The 15,244-nt window shown below is 42.0% G+C and overlaps 25 non-coding genes across 25 annotated transcripts; 13 read left to right on the plus strand and 12 right to left on the minus strand.

The window, feature by feature from the left end:
- Positions 1–3,206: 3,206 nt before the first annotated feature.
- Trnas-uga lies at positions 3,207–3,288 on the minus strand. Its single transcript has one exon. It is a non-coding gene; the product is annotated as a tRNA-Ser (tRNA).
- A 466-nt stretch (positions 3,289–3,754) lies between these two features.
- Positions 3,755–3,828, plus strand: Trnai-aau. The gene has a single exon. It is a non-coding gene; the product is annotated as a tRNA-Ile (tRNA).
- Positions 3,829–3,905: 77 nt separating this feature from the next.
- Positions 3,906–3,987, plus strand: Trnas-cga. Its single transcript has one exon. It is a non-coding gene; the product is annotated as a tRNA-Ser (tRNA).
- Positions 3,988–5,201: 1,214 nt separating this feature from the next.
- Trnak-uuu lies at positions 5,202–5,274 on the minus strand. The gene has a single exon. It is a non-coding gene; the product is annotated as a tRNA-Lys (tRNA).
- A 411-nt stretch (positions 5,275–5,685) lies between these two features.
- Trnas-uga lies at positions 5,686–5,767 on the minus strand. The gene has a single exon. It is a non-coding gene; the product is annotated as a tRNA-Ser (tRNA).
- A 118-nt stretch (positions 5,768–5,885) lies between these two features.
- Trnar-ucu lies at positions 5,886–5,969 on the plus strand. The gene is given in 2 exon segments: positions 5,886–5,922; positions 5,934–5,969. It is a non-coding gene; the product is annotated as a tRNA-Arg (tRNA).
- A 440-nt stretch (positions 5,970–6,409) lies between these two features.
- Trnas-cga lies at positions 6,410–6,491 on the plus strand. The gene has a single exon. It is a non-coding gene; the product is annotated as a tRNA-Ser (tRNA).
- A 1,214-nt stretch (positions 6,492–7,705) lies between these two features.
- Positions 7,706–7,778, minus strand: Trnak-uuu. The gene has a single exon. It is a non-coding gene; the product is annotated as a tRNA-Lys (tRNA).
- A 411-nt stretch (positions 7,779–8,189) lies between these two features.
- Positions 8,190–8,271, minus strand: Trnas-uga. Its single transcript has one exon. It is a non-coding gene; the product is annotated as a tRNA-Ser (tRNA).
- Positions 8,272–8,389: 118 nt separating this feature from the next.
- On the plus strand, positions 8,390–8,473 carry Trnar-ucu. The gene is given in 2 exon segments: positions 8,390–8,426; positions 8,438–8,473. It is a non-coding gene; the product is annotated as a tRNA-Arg (tRNA).
- Positions 8,474–8,737: 264 nt separating this feature from the next.
- On the plus strand, positions 8,738–8,811 carry Trnai-aau. The gene has a single exon. It is a non-coding gene; the product is annotated as a tRNA-Ile (tRNA).
- Positions 8,812–8,913: 102 nt separating this feature from the next.
- Positions 8,914–8,995, plus strand: Trnas-cga. The gene has a single exon. It is a non-coding gene; the product is annotated as a tRNA-Ser (tRNA).
- Positions 8,996–9,630: 635 nt separating this feature from the next.
- Positions 9,631–9,703, minus strand: Trnar-ccu. The gene has a single exon. It is a non-coding gene; the product is annotated as a tRNA-Arg (tRNA).
- A 506-nt stretch (positions 9,704–10,209) lies between these two features.
- Trnak-uuu lies at positions 10,210–10,282 on the minus strand. Its single transcript has one exon. It is a non-coding gene; the product is annotated as a tRNA-Lys (tRNA).
- A 411-nt stretch (positions 10,283–10,693) lies between these two features.
- Positions 10,694–10,775, minus strand: Trnas-uga. Its single transcript has one exon. It is a non-coding gene; the product is annotated as a tRNA-Ser (tRNA).
- A 118-nt stretch (positions 10,776–10,893) lies between these two features.
- Positions 10,894–10,977, plus strand: Trnar-ucu. Its single transcript is given in 2 exon segments — positions 10,894–10,930; positions 10,942–10,977. It is a non-coding gene; the product is annotated as a tRNA-Arg (tRNA).
- A 264-nt stretch (positions 10,978–11,241) lies between these two features.
- Positions 11,242–11,315, plus strand: Trnai-aau. Its single transcript has one exon. It is a non-coding gene; the product is annotated as a tRNA-Ile (tRNA).
- A 102-nt stretch (positions 11,316–11,417) lies between these two features.
- Trnas-cga lies at positions 11,418–11,499 on the plus strand. Its single transcript has one exon. It is a non-coding gene; the product is annotated as a tRNA-Ser (tRNA).
- A 635-nt stretch (positions 11,500–12,134) lies between these two features.
- On the minus strand, positions 12,135–12,207 carry Trnar-ccu. Its single transcript has one exon. It is a non-coding gene; the product is annotated as a tRNA-Arg (tRNA).
- A 506-nt stretch (positions 12,208–12,713) lies between these two features.
- Trnak-uuu lies at positions 12,714–12,786 on the minus strand. The gene has a single exon. It is a non-coding gene; the product is annotated as a tRNA-Lys (tRNA).
- Positions 12,787–13,197: 411 nt separating this feature from the next.
- On the minus strand, positions 13,198–13,279 carry Trnas-uga. The gene has a single exon. It is a non-coding gene; the product is annotated as a tRNA-Ser (tRNA).
- A 118-nt stretch (positions 13,280–13,397) lies between these two features.
- Positions 13,398–13,481, plus strand: Trnar-ucu. The gene is given in 2 exon segments: positions 13,398–13,434; positions 13,446–13,481. It is a non-coding gene; the product is annotated as a tRNA-Arg (tRNA).
- A 264-nt stretch (positions 13,482–13,745) lies between these two features.
- Positions 13,746–13,819, plus strand: Trnai-aau. Its single transcript has one exon. It is a non-coding gene; the product is annotated as a tRNA-Ile (tRNA).
- A 102-nt stretch (positions 13,820–13,921) lies between these two features.
- On the plus strand, positions 13,922–14,003 carry Trnas-cga. Its single transcript has one exon. It is a non-coding gene; the product is annotated as a tRNA-Ser (tRNA).
- Positions 14,004–14,638: 635 nt separating this feature from the next.
- Trnar-ccu lies at positions 14,639–14,711 on the minus strand. Its single transcript has one exon. It is a non-coding gene; the product is annotated as a tRNA-Arg (tRNA).
- Positions 14,712–15,244: the final 533 nt, after the last annotated feature.

Here is a 15,244-nt window from a genome sequence, read left to right on the forward strand (position 1 = left end):
CGACCCTCAATTAACATTGGCGAAGGCGGTTGAAATTCTTCGAGCGTGTGAAACATCGTCGTCAATAGCCGAAAAAATGTCAGCAGAGGCGGTCAATAGATTGACCTTGGAAAAATTCAAGCAGTCGAAGCCCTCGGGGCATGGCCAGTCGGACCGACGTGGTTCAGCAGACAAGTCTGAACATCGCGGAAGTGGCGGACAGATCACAAATTGTAAGTGGTGCGGTGGCAGTCATGCTAGGCGTCGCTGTCCAGCGTACGGGAAACAGTGCACGAAATGTGGTAAGCCTAACCATTTTGAGAAAGTGTGCAACAACGAAGAAAATGTTGCTAGTATGGACCACTACGTTATTCACTCGTTGAGTGATCGCCATGACTCGCAGTGGAACGTTGAACTTTTGATCAGTGATTGTCCAATAACTTTCAAAGTGGACACGGGCGCCTCATGTAATGTGTTGTCTCGTCATTGGTTTGACAAAGTGAATCGTTCAAAGTCACAGTTACAACCTGGTCCGCAAGTACGCACGTATACTGGTCAGTCGTTAAATGTCCTTGGGCAACAAGACGTCGTCGTGTTCTTTAAGAAAAAGCGTTATACGCTACGTGTCATAGTAATTGAAGAAGAAAAAGTGCCCATCCTGGGTTTGCCCAGCTGTCGTGAACTTGGCCTTGTTCAACCATCTGCACGTCAACAAGTAGACACATTAGGAGACAGCAGCAGCGCCCTCATTTTGAAATCCGTCAAAGAACTGGTGAGTACAGCGCCCGTCTTGCGGTTATTTGATCCGAAGTTGCCGGTGACGGTCTCAGTCGACGCGTCTCCTTATGGCCTTGGTGCACTACTGCTGCAAGCCGGTCAACCCATTGAGTTCGCGTCCCGGTCATTGACGGATACACAGCGTCGCTATGCCCAAATTGAAAAGGAGTTGTTAGCAGTGCAGTTCGGCATGACACACTTCCATCACTACGTCTACGGAAATCAGGTGACAGTAGAAACTGATCACAAGCCCCTGGTTGGATTGGTTGATAAGCCAATTGGATTGTGTTCCCCCCGAATCCAGCGGATGCGACTGCAGCTGCAGGTTTACAGTTATCAACTTTTCTACAGGCCCGGGAAGGAACTCGTTCTGGCAGATACGCTCAGCAGAGCGCCAGACACTCAGGAATATGCAACGGATCAGTCGCAAATCAACGAAGAATATGTCCACGCAATGCTCAGCTACGTCATCCCAGAAGAAAGGGTTAAAGAAAAGTTTGCTAAGGCAACTCAGAGTGATCCTACGTTGCAGCTCGTCGTTGGATTAGTGGAAAATGGATGGCCCAATCACAAGCGAGATTGCCCGGTGCCGGCAAAGCCATTTTGGTCGGAAAGGGCCAGTTTATCGACAGCTGGAGGTCTGCTACTACGTGGACACCAGATAGTTGTTCCCGTCTCTCTGCAGTCAGACATGTTAAAGCAGATTCACGATGGCCACTCTGGAGAATCAAAATGTCTCGAAAGAGAGAAGTCAGTTGCCTACTGGCCAGGATATGTCGAAGAAATACGCAACCTTGTAGCTGGATGTCGTATATGTCAAGAGCGGCGCCACCAAAATCCACATCAACAGCATTATCCAGTCGAAGTTCCAGAATACCCCTTTCAACGTGTGGCGACGGATTTCTTCCAGCTACGGGGTAAAGACTATTTATTGGCTGTTGACTACTTTAGTAAATGGCCCAGTGTCGTCGAAATGTCATCCACTACAAGTGCAGCCACTATCAAAGAATTGGATAAACTATTCTCAGATTTTGGAGTGCCGGAAGTGCTTGTGTCGGATAATGGACCACAATTTGGCAGCGCTGATTTCCGTGCGTTTGCCCGTCATCTGGCCGTATCTCATGTCACGTCAAGTCCATTTTATCCAGAGTCAAATGGTCTGGCGGAGCGATCGGTACAAACAGTGAAAGCGGCGTTTATCAAGTCTATGGAAGATGGTCGCACGCTCCAGGACACGCTCCGAGCAATTCGTTCCACTCCTGTTGGAGGTGGATTGCCGTCCCCATCGGTGTTGTTGCAGTCACGGAATCTACGAGGAAGTTTGCCATTTTTGTCTGAGTCTTTACGGCATCAAAATGTCTCATCGGGAGCTGTATCGGCAGCATTAAAGCGTCGTCAAGAATCGGCGACCTTTCATCAAAAAGCAGCCCGTCCGTCTCGATACTCCGTGCTGACGGTCGGTCAGCCAGTCAGAGTACGTTTAGGAAAAAACTGGGTACGCGGAAGCGTCAAGATGGTGTGCCAACAGCCGGACTCGTATGTCGTCACAACTCTCGCTGGCCGAGATTTTAGAAGAAATCGAAGAGCCATTAATTGCTGCAAGGGAGATCCAGCTATTCATCCAGCAAAGACCATTGCTCAAAATCAGTCGGCAGTTCCCCCTAAATTATCAGCTGAGCAACACCAGCCAAATCGTCTCAACACACCTTCTCCCAGCAGGCAACAGTCGGTGTTTTCATTTCCGGCCCTATCATTGCCACGGCCTATTGTATCATCACAGCCACAGGCTGTAGTTCAGCCACCAGCTTTGCCGCCGGTTCCACCACCACTGCCGCCAGTTCCAGCAACTTTACCGCCGGCTCCGCCAGTCATCATGCTGCCCGACCCTGCACATCCGGTTCATGTCCCTCTTCAAGCAGTTCGCAAGCCGCGAACGGCCAAAATCTGGCCATCGAGTACCAGGAGTAGTTCCAGATTGGCAAAGCAACGTCAGACCTCATTGTCAGCTCAGCGCCGGTCCGTCTCGTTGAGTCCAGCTCGACTTCCTGATCTGGCCGGGCAGGTAGCAGATGCAAACGTGGCAGCCGAACCAGCGGCCGAATCGACTAGTCTAGTTCCAGCCGAACAGTCCGAAGTCGTTCAAGAGTAGCAGCTCCTATCAAAAAATTGCCTGATTCGTATTGTTTGTTCTATGTGACGGTCCGTTAATTGTGCCTCTTTGTCGTCTTTGTCCTTCGTTTGTCCGTTTGTCGTGTTGTGAAAGGAAAAGATGTTGTATATCCACTAGCGCCACTAGCGGCATACTGATCGAATACAAAGAGGCCTAGCCTCAGTCACACTTGGACAGCCGAGTCTACTACAATCATGCGTAAATTTGAGATATTAGTAAACGATTGAAAATGAGTTGTTCCACTAGAAAATACTAGCATGTGAAACAAATGGCAATTCACCGCAGTTGGTAGGGTTCGAACCTACGCCCTCAGAGAGGAATAGATTTCAAGTCTATCGCCTTAACCACTCGGCCACAACTGCCCCGATTTTTCAGACAATCTAGTAATAATATTTATTGGTTCACCAATATTTCCGTTTGACCTTACTGAAGAGCAGGTTAAATGAGAGATGCAAAATCCTAGCACTTTCTTTAAGTGTAGGTCGTGTGGCCTAATGGATAAGGCGTCGGACTTCTATGAAAGTAGTTATCCGAAAATTGCGGGTTCGTGTCCCGCCACGATTAATAGCATATGACTAAACTATTAGTTCATGATGAGTAGTAGTTAACCACAAACCATGGGGAATCATGTCAGATCAATAAAACTACAAATATATCTCGAACACTCAATGAATATCACTGGCTTGCATTGCCTTCACAGTGACGATTGAAATTGGCTGCTGATATAGCCTTGCTTGGTAAATACCTTAAATCATTCTCTCTAAAGACACACAGGGTATACCTAACTGATGATGAATGAACCTTTGATTAATATGTTAAATATTTATTGGCCTGTTAGCTCAGTTGGTTAGAGCGCCGTGCTAATAACGCGGAGGTCATGAGTTCGATCCTCTTACGGGCCACTATAATTCTTTCATTAAATATTTTCCACTCTAAAAAGGTACTGATAGATTCAAAATATTTTGCTTATATAGTGAATGCAGATATGGCCGAGTGGTTAAGGCGACTGACTCGAAATCAGTTTCCATCTTGGAGCGTAGGTTCGAATCCTACTATCTGCGTTTTGTGGCATTTTATTGGTAAATGTAACTACACAACATTTGATCAAGTGACGCCAGAAGTTATTTCTAGTCATTTTTTGGGAGAACATCCAAGTTTAAAATCAGTAGGGGAGTACACAGTGAGAGAAGAACGAAAGGTCTTTAGGTCTTTAGCATATGTGATGGCCCTGGACAAGACAAGACAAACTAAGCAACGGGGTGACCCTGGATAAGGCATGCTCTCAACAATGGTCCGTACGAGTGGTAAGAACAGTCAGGTCCATCGAAGTCGAGGTCTGTGATCGTAGGCCAGGTTTAGATAGTTTCTAAAAGTAGATGAGAGACAACAAGTACACGTTGCCGAGAATGCACCTTACCATCATGACCAGCGTATTGAATTCAGCGCGTTGTTGCTCCAGGAACCAGTGAAGACGGCAGAGAAGGATGAGAGAGTCAGAGTTCACCTGTAAAACAGCAGAATAAGTTCCGCTGCCAAGTAATTGTCACTGGCAAAGGTTTCCAAGTTTAAGCATGCCATTTCAGCGATTTCCCAACACTTGGACCAATGAAAATTTTTGCTTGAAAACAGTAAAACAAAAGACAAGTAATTGCCAATTTAACGACGATTTTCGATAATTATAGTTTCGGTTGCTCGCTACCTCTGGCGAGACTCGAACTCGCAATCCCCGGCTTAGGAGGCCGGTGCGTTATCCATTAGGCCACAAAGGCTGAGTTATGTTGAATCTCCTATTCGAGGAATGACGTTATATTGCAAAGCTTTTTCCTAGAAGATAGCCAAACGTCCCATGTTATATAAACATACAGCGATTACCGTCTGTGGACATCGTCTCAATCTTGAAAACCATGTTTTTTGAATAATCTTAACTACAAACTCTATTTACAGCTTTCGAGTTCTATAACTGGACATACATTTACTATTGCAATTAGTTGTATCAAATATCAAGGCTTTCTACTCTCACAATGAGGGATACTCTTTCTCACTATCTCATTTCATTATTTGTGTATGTTCCACGACCTATATCCGAATGTACTTCCTTTTGGTTCGCACTTTCTCTACATCGTAGGAATTAACGTAAAGAAACACCATGAGAACTCGTGTTGTCGTCTATGAACATCTATGAATTCTGCCCATAATGGTGAATGATTTCAAACGATATTAACTTGATAATAAATGGTGGAAAACCAACAATACTAACTTAAATCAAAAGACTAGCCGCCCGATAAGGGACTTGAACCCTTGACCTCAGGATTAAAAGTCCCGCGCTCTACCGTCTGAGCTAACCGGGCTTAATAATTTGAATTGCAATAGTTTTCCGTTCGAGTTCATTTTTAAATTTTACGATTGCTTATAGATCTTTTACGGACGGAAGTACGGACGTTTTTCTATTCTTCGTAAGCAAAATGGGTACACATTCTTTCATCCTATAATTTGTCTCTGACTACATTTTGTGTTTGTAAACTACACTCAAAGACCGCCATAATGCATTTCGGCACTGGTTCTGAAAAATAGACACGTTTCTGGAAACGCCAAGTAACAGGTCATGGCTCCACGGTTCCGAGATAGATCCCGGGACCTAGGATACCCATGACTGCACAGTTAATATTTGTAATCATGCGTAAATTTGAGATATTAGTAAACGATTGAAAATGAGTTGTTCCACTAGAAAATACTAGCATGTGAAACAAATGGCAATTCACCGCAGTTGGTAGGGTTCGAACCTACGCCCTTAGAGAGGAATAGATTTCAAGTCTATCGCCTTAACCACTCGGCCACAACTGCCCCGATTTTTCAGACAATCTAGTAATAATATTTATTGGTTCACCAATATTTCCGTTTGACCTTACTGAAGAGCAGGTTAAATGAGAGATGCAAAATCCTAGCACTTTCTTTAAGTGTAGGTCGTGTGGCCTAATGGATAAGGCGTCGGACTTCTATGAAAGTAGTTATCCGAAAATTGCGGGTTCGAGTCCCGCCACGATTAATAGCATATGACGAAACTATTAGTTCATGATGAGTAGTAGTTAACCACAAACCATGGGGAATCATGTCAGATCAATAAAACTACAAATATATCTCGAACACTCAATGAATATCACTGGCTTGCATTGCCTTCACAGTGACGATTGAAATTGGCTGCTGATATAGCCTTGCTTGGTAGATACCTTAAATCATTCTCTCTAAAGACACACAGAGTATACCTAACTGATGATGAATCAACCTTTGATTAATATGTTAAAAATTTATTGGCCTGTTAGCTTAGTTGGTTAGAGCGCCGTGCTAATAACGCGGAGGTCATGAGTTCGATCCTCTTACGGGCCACTATAATTCTTTCATTTATCATAATTTCTTATTTCATAATTCATTAATATTTTCCACTCTAAAAAGGTACTGATACAAAAATATTTTGCTATCATAGTGAATGCAGATATGGCCGAGTGGTTAAGGCGACTGACTCGAAATCAGTTTCCATCTTGGAGCGTAGGTTCGAATCCTACTATCTGCGTTTTGTGGCATTTTATTGGTAAATGTAACTACACAACATTTGATCAAGTGACGCCAGAAGTTATTTCTAGTCATTTTTTGGGAGAACATCCAAGTTTAAAATCAGTAGGGGAGTACACAGTGAGAGAAGAACGAAAGGTCTTTAGGTCTTTAGCATATGTGATGGCCCTGGACAAGACAAGACAAACTAAGCAACGGGGTGACCCTGGATAAGGCATGCTCTCAACAATGGTCCGTACGAGTGGTAAGAACAGTCAGGTCCATCGAAGTCGAGGTCTGTGATCGTAGGCCAGGTTTAGATAGTTTCTAAAAGTAGATGAGAGACAACAAGTACACGTTGCCGAGAATGCACCTTACCATCATGACCAGCGTATTGAATTCAGCGCGTTGTTGCTCCAGGAACCAGTGAAGACGGCAGAGAAGGATGAGAGAGTCAGAGTTCACCTGTAAAACAGCAGAATAAGTTCCGCTGCCAAGTAATTGTCACTGGCAAAGGTTTCCAAGTTTAAGCATGCCATTTCAGCGATTTCCCAACACTTGGACCAATGAAAATTTTTGCTTGAAAACAGTAAAACAAAAGACAAGTAATTGCCAATTTAACGACGATTTTCGATAATTATAGTTTCGGTTGCTCGCTACCTCTGGCGAGACTCGAACTCGCAATCCCCGGCTTAGGAGGCCGGTGCGTTATCCATTAGGCCACAAAGGCTGAGTTATGTTGAATCTCCTATTCGAGGAATGACGTTATATTGCAAAGCTTTTTCCTAGAAGATAGCCAAACGTCCCATGTTATATAAACATACAGCGATTACCGTCTGTGGACATCGTCTCAATCTTGAAAACCATGTTTTTTGAATAATCTTAACTACAAACTCTATTTACAGCTTTCGAGTTCTATAACTGGACATACATTTACTATTGCAATTAGTTGTATCAAATATCAAGGCTTTCTACTCTCACAATGAGGGATACTCTTTCTCACTATCTCATTTCATTATTTGTGTATGTTCCACGACCTATATCCGAATGTACTTCCTTTTGGTTCGCACTTTCTCTACATCGTAGGAATTAACGTAAAGAAACACCATGAGAACTCGTGTTGTCGTCTATGAACATCTATGAATTCTGCCCATAATGGTGAATGATTTCAAACGATATTAACTTGATAATAAATGGTGGAAAACCAACAATACTAACTAAAATCAAAAGACTAGCCGCCCGATAAGGGACTTGAACCCTTGACCTCAGGATTAAAAGTCCCGCGCTCTACCGTCTGAGCTAACCGGGCTTAATAATTTGAATTGCAATAGTTTTCCGTTCGAGTTCATTTTTAAATTTTACGATTGCTTATAGATCTTTTACGGACGGAAGTACGGACGTTTTTCTATTCTTCGTAAGCAAAATGGGTACACATTCTTTCATCCTATAATTTGTCTCTGACTACATTTTGTGTTTGTAAACTACACTCAAAGACCGCCATAATGCATTTCGGCACTGGTTCTGAAAAATAGACACGTTTCTGGAAACGCCAAGTAACAGGTCATGGCTCCACGGTTCCGAGATAGATCCCGGGACCTAGGATACCCATGACTGCACAGTTAATATTTGTAATCATGCGTAAATTTGAGATATTAGTAAACGATTGAAAATGAGTTGTTCCACTAGAAAATACTAGCATGTGAAACAAATGGCAATTCACCGCAGTTGGTAGGGTTCGAACCTACGCCCTTAGAGAGGAATAGATTTCAAGTCTATCGCCTTAACCACTTGGCCACAACTGCCCCGATTTTTCAGACAATCTAGTAATAATATTTATTGGTTCACCAATATTTCCGTTTGACCTTACTGAAGAGCAGGTTAAATGAGAGATGCAAAATCCTAGCACTTTCTTTAAGTGTAGGTCGTGTGGCCTAATGGATAAGGCGTCGGACTTCTATGAAAGTAGTTATCCGAAAATTGCGGGTTCGAGTCCCGCCACGATTAATAGCATATGACGAAACTATTAGTTCATGATGAGTAGTAGTTAACCACAAACCATGGGGAATCATGTCAGATCAATAAAACTACAAATATATCTCGAACACTCAATGAATATCACTGGCTTGCATTGCCTTCACAGTGACGATTGAAATTGGCTGCTGATATAGCCTTGCTTGGTAGATACCTTAAATCATTCTCTCTAAAGACACACAGAGTATACCTAACTGATGATGAATCAACCTTTGATTAATATGTTAAAAATTTATTGGCCTGTTAGCTCAGTTGGTTAGAGCGCCGTGCTAATAACGCGGAGGTCATGAGTTCGATCCTCTTACGGGCCACTATAATTCTTTCATTTATCATAATTTCTTATTTCATAATTCATTAATATTTTCCACTCTAAAAAGGTACTGATACAAAAATATTTTGCTATCATAGTGAATGCAGATATGGCCGAGTGGTTAAGGCGACTGACTCGAAATCAGTTTCCATCTTGGAGCGTAGGTTCGAATCCTACTATCTGCGTTTTGTGGCATTTTATTGGTAAATGTAACTACACAACATTTGATCAAGTGACGCCAGAAGTTATTTCTAGTCATTTTTTGGGAGAACATCCAAGTTTAAAATCAGTAGGGGAGTACACAGTGAGAGAAGAACGAAAGGTCTTTAGGTCTTTAGCATATGTGATGGCCCTGGACAAGACAAGACAAACTAAGCAACGGGGTGACCCTGGATAAGGCATGCTCTCAACAATGGTCCGTACGAGTGGTAAGAACAGTCAGGTCCATCGAAGTCGAGGTCTGTGATCGTAGGCCAGGTTTAGATAGTTTCTAAAAGTAGATGAGAGACAACAAGTACACGTTGCCGAGAATGCACCTTACCATCATGACCAGCGTCTTGAATTCAGCGCGTTGTTGCTCCAGGAACCAGTGAAGACGGCAGAGAAGGATGAGAGAGTCAGAGTTCACCTGTAAAACAGCAGAATAAGTTCCGCTGCCAAGTAATTGTCACTGGCAAAGGTTTCCAAGTTTAAGCATGCCATTTCAGCGATTTCCCAACACTTGGACCAATGAAAATTTTTGCTTGAAAACAGTAAAACAAAAGACAAGTAATTGCCAATTTAACGACGATTTTCGATAATTATAGTTTCGGTTGCTCGCTACCTCTGGCGAGACTCGAACTCGCAATCCCCGGCTTAGGAGGCCGGCGCGTTATCCATTAGGCCACAAAGGCTGAGTTATGTTGAATCTCCTATTCGAGGAATGACGTTATATTGCAAAGCTTTTTCCTAGAAGATAGCCAAACGTCCCATGTTATATAAACATACAGCGATTACCGTCTGTGGACATCGTCTCAATCTTGAAAACCATGTTTTTTGAATAATCTTAACTACAAACTCTATTTACAGCTTTCGAGTTCTATAACTGGACATACATTTACTATTGCAATTAGTTGTATCAAATATCAAGGCTTTCTACTCTCACAATGAGGGATACTCTTTCTCACTATCTCATTTCATTATTTGTGTATGTTCCACGACCTATATCCGAATGTACTTCCTTTTGGTTCGCACTTTCTCTACATCGTAGGAATTAACGTAAAGAAACACCATGAGAACTCGTGTTGTCGTCTATGAACATCTATGAATTCTGCCCATAATGGTGAATGATTTCAAACGATATTAACTTGATAATAAATGGTGGAAAACCAACAATACTAACTAAAATCAAAAGACTAGCCGCCCGATAAGGGACTTGAACCCTTGACCTCAGGATTAAAAGTCCCGCGCTCTACCGTCTGAGCTAACCGGGCTTAATAATTTGAATTGCAATAGTTTTCCGTTCGAGTTCATTTTTAAATTTTACGATTGCTTATAGATCTTTTACGGACGGAAGTACGGACGTTTTTCTATTCTTCGTAAGCAAAATGGGTACACATTCTTTCATCCTATAATTTGTCTCTGACTACATTTTGTGTTTGTAAACTACACTCAAAGACCGCCATAATGCATTTCGGCACTGGTTCTGAAAAATAGACACGTTTCTGGAAACGCCAAGTAACAGGTCATGGCTCCACGGTTCCGAGATAGATCCCGGGACCTAGGATACCCATGACTGCACAGTTAATATTTGTAATCATGCGTAAATTTGAGATATTAGTAAACGATTGAAAATGAGTTGTTCCACTAGAAAATACTAGCATGTGAAACAAATGGCAATTCACCGCAGTTGGTAGGGTTCGAACCTACGCCCTTAGAGAGGAATAGATTTCAAGTCTATCGCCTTAACCACTTGGCCACAACTGCCCCGATTTTTCAGACAATCTAGTAATAATATTTATTGGTTCACCAATATTTCCGTTTGACCTTACTGAAGAGCAGGTTAAATGAGAGATGCAAAATCCTAGCACTTTCTTTAAGTGTAGGTCGTGTGGCCTAATGGATAAGGCGTCGGACTTCTATGAAAGTAGTTATCCGAAAATTGCGGGTTCGAGTCCCGCCACGATTAATAGCATATGACGAAACTATTAGTTCATGATGAGTAGTAGTTAACCACAAACCATGGGGAATCATGTCAGATCAATAAAACTACAAATATATCTCGAACACTCAATGAATATCACTGGCTTGCATTGCCTTCACAGTGACGATTGAAATTGGCTGCTGATATAGCCTTGCTTGGTAGATACCTTAAATCATTCTCTCTAAAGACACACAGAGTATACCTAACTGATGATGAATCAAACTTTGATTAATATGTTAAAAATTTTTTGGCCTGTTAGCTCAGTTGGTTAGAGCGCCGTGCTAATAACGCGGAGGTCATGAGTTCGATCCTCTTACGGGCCACTATAATTCTTTCATTTATCATAATTTCTTATTTCATAATTCATTAATATTTTCCACTCTAAAAAGGTACTGATACAAAAATATTTTGCTATCATAGTGAATGCAGATATGGCCGAGTGGTTAAGGCGACTGACTCGAAATCAGTTTCCATCTTGGAGCGTAGGTTCGAATCCTACTATCTGCGTTTTGTGGCATTTTATTGGTAAATGTAACTACACAACATTTGATCAAGTGACGCCAGAAGTTATTTCTAGTCATTTTTTGGGAGAACATCCAAGTTTAAAATCAGTAGGGGAGTACACAGTGAGAGAAGAACGAAAGGTCTTTAGGTCTTTAGCATATGTGATGGCCCTGGACAAGACAAGACAAACTAAGCAACGGGGTGACCCTGGATAAGGCATGCTCTCAACAATGGTCCGTACGAGTGGTAAGAACAGTCAGGTCCATCGAAGTCGAGGTCTGTGATCGTAGGCCAGGTTTAGATAGTTTCTAAAAGTAGATGAGAGACAACAAGTACACGTTGCCGAGAATGCACCTTACCATCATGACCAGCGTCTTGAATTCAGCGCGTTGTTGCTCCAGGAACCAGTGAAGACGGCAGAGAAGGATGAGAGAGTCAGAGTTCACCTGTAAAACAGCAGAATAAGTTCCGCTGCCAAGTAATTGTCACTGGCAAAGGTTTCCAAGTTTAAGCATGCCATTTCAGCGATTTCCCAACACTTGGACCAATGAAAATTTTTGCTTGAAAACAGTAAAACATAAGACAAGTAATTGCCAATTTAACGACGATTTTCGATAATTATAGTTTCGGTTGCTCGCTACCTCTGGCGAGACTCGAACTCGCAATCCCCGGCTTAGGAGGCCGGCGCGTTATCCATTAGGCCACAAAGGCTGAGTTATGTTGAATCTCCTATTCGAGGAATGACGTTATATTGCAAAGCTTTTTCCTAGAAGATAGCCAAACGTCCCATGTTATATAAACATACAGCGATTACCGTCTGTGGACATCGTCTCAATCTTGAAAACCATGTTTTTTGAATAATCTTAACTACAAACTCTATTTACAGCTTTCGAGTTCTATAACTGGACATACATTTACTATTGCAATTAGTTGTATCAAATATCAAGGCTTTCTACTCTCACAATGAGGGATACTCTTTCTCACTATCTCATTTCATTATTTGTGTATGTTCCACGACCTATATCCGAATGTAATTCCTTTTGGTTCGCACTTTCTCTACATCGTAGGAATTAACGTAAAGAAACACCATGAGAACTCGTGTTGTCGTCTATGAACATCTATGAATTCTGCCCATAATGGTGAATGATTTCAAACGATATTAACTTGATAATAAATGGTGGAAAACCAACAATACTAACTAAAATCAAAAGACTAGCCGCCCGATAAGGGACTTGAACCCTTGACCTCAGGATTAAAAGTCCCGCGCTCTACCGTCTGAGCTAACCGGGCTTAACAATTTGAATTGCAATAGTTTTCCGTTCGAGTTCATTTTTAAATTTTACGATTGCTTATAGATCTTTTACGGACGGAAGTACGGACGTTTTTCTATTCTTCGTAAGCAAAATGGGTACACATTCTTTCATCCTATAATTTGTCTCTGACTACATTTTGTGTTTGTAAACTACACTCAAAGACCGCCATAATGCATTTCGGCACTGGTTCTGAAAAATAGACACGTTTCTGGAAACGCCAAGTAACAGGTCATGGCTCCACGGTTCCGAGATAGATCCCGGGACCTAGGATACCCATGACTGCACAGTTAATATTTGTAATCATGCGTAAATTTGAGATATTAGTAAACGATTGAAAATGAGTTGTTCCACTAGAAAATACTAGCATGTGAAACAAATGGCAATTCACCGCAGTTGGTAGGGTTCGAACCTACGCCCTTAGAGAGGAATAGATTTCAAGTCTATCGCCTTAACCACTTGGCCACAACTGCCCCGATTTTTCAGACAATCTAGTAATAATATTTATTGGTTCACCAATATTTCCGTTTGACCTTACTGAAGAGCAGGTTAAATGAGAGATGCAAAATCCTAGCACTTTCTTTAAGTGTAGGTCGTGTGGCCTAATGGATAAGGCGTCGGACTTCTATGAAAGTAGTTATCCGAAAATTGCGGGTTCGAGTCCCGCCACGATTAATAGCATATGACGAAACTATTAGTTCATGATGAGTAGTAGTTAACCACAAACCATGGGGAATCATGTCAGATCAATAAAACTACAAATATATCTCGAACACTCAATGAATATCACTGGCTTGCATTGCCTTCACAGTGACGATTGAAATTGGCTGCTGATATAGCCTTGCTTGGTAGATACCTTAAATCATTCTCTCTAAAGACACACAGAGTATACCTAACTGATGATGAATCAACCTTTGATTAATATGTTAAAAATTTATTGGCCTGTTAGCTCAGTTGGTTAGAGCGCCGTGCTAATAACGCGGAGGTCATGAGTTCGATCCTCTTACGGGCCACTATAATTCTTTCATTTATCATAATTTCTTATTTCATAATTCATTAATATTTTCCACTCTAAAAAGGTACTGATACAAAAATATTTTGCTATCATAGTGAATGCAGATATGGCCGAGTGGTTAAGGCGACTGACTCGAAATCAGTTTCCATCTTGGAGCGTAGGTTCGAATCCTACTATCTGCGTTTTGTGGCATTTTATTGGTAAATGTAACTACACAACATTTGATCAAGTGACGCCAGAAGTTATTTCTAGTCATTTTTTGGGAGAACATCCAAGTTTAAAATCAGTAGGGGAGTACACAGTGAGAGAAGAACGAAAGGTCTTTAGGTCTTTAGCATATGTGATGGCCCTGGACAAGACAAGACAAACTAAGCAACGGGGTGACCCTGGATAAGGCATGCTCTCAACAATGGTCCGTACGAGTGGTAAGAACAGTCAGGTCCATCGAAGTCGAGGTCTGTGATCGTAGGCCAGGTTTAGATAGTTTCTAAAAGTAGATGAGAGACAACAAGTACACGTTGCCGAGAATGCACCTTACCATCATGACCAGCGTCTTGAATTCAGCGCGTTGTTGCTCCAGGAACCAGTGAAGACGGCAGAGAAGGATGAGAGAGTCAGAGTTCACCTGTAAAACAGCAGAATAAGTTCCGCTGCCAAGTAATTGTCACTGGCAAAGGTTTCCAAGTTTAAGCATGCCATTTCAGCGATTTCTCAACACTTGGACCAATGAAAATTTTTGCTTGAAAACAGTAAAACAAAAGACAAGTAATTGCCAATTTAACGACGATTTTCGATAATTATAGTTTCGGTTGCTCGCTACCTCTGGCGAGACTCGAACTCGCAATCCCCGGCTAAGGAGGCCGGTGCCTTATCCATTAGGCCACAAAGGCTGAGTTATGTTGAATCTCCTATTCGAGGAATGACGTTATATTGCAAAGCTTTTTCCTAGAAGATAGCCAAACGTCCCATGTTATATAAACATACAGCGATTACCGTCTGTGGACATCGTCTCAATCTTGAAAACCATGTTTTTTGAATAATCTTAACTACAAACTCTATTTACAGCTTTCGAGTTCTATAACTGGACATACATTTACTATTGCAATTAGTTGTATCAAATATCAAGGCTTTCTACTCTCACAATGAGGGATACTCTTTCTCACTATCTCATTTCATTATTTGTGTATGTTCCACGACCTATATCTGTTGTAGTCTTGGTAGTCTGTGTGTGTCTGTGTATTCATAGTGCCGTCTGGGTGGACTCGACATGAGAGAGGACGATGCGAGGCCACCTAGTGGTAGACTTTACAACATCTCCCCCCTTTAACCATATACGAACAACAGCCCCCATACCGAACACAAAATGAATGCAATCAAAATGTAAGACGAGAATGTGAAAATAAACTAACATGAATGAACAATG

The sequence above is a fragment of the Daphnia pulex genome, chromosome 2 (genome assembly GCF_021134715.1).
Source record: "Daphnia pulex isolate KAP4 chromosome 2, ASM2113471v1".
Lineage (NCBI taxonomy): Eukaryota > Metazoa > Arthropoda > Branchiopoda > Diplostraca > Daphniidae > Daphnia > Daphnia pulex.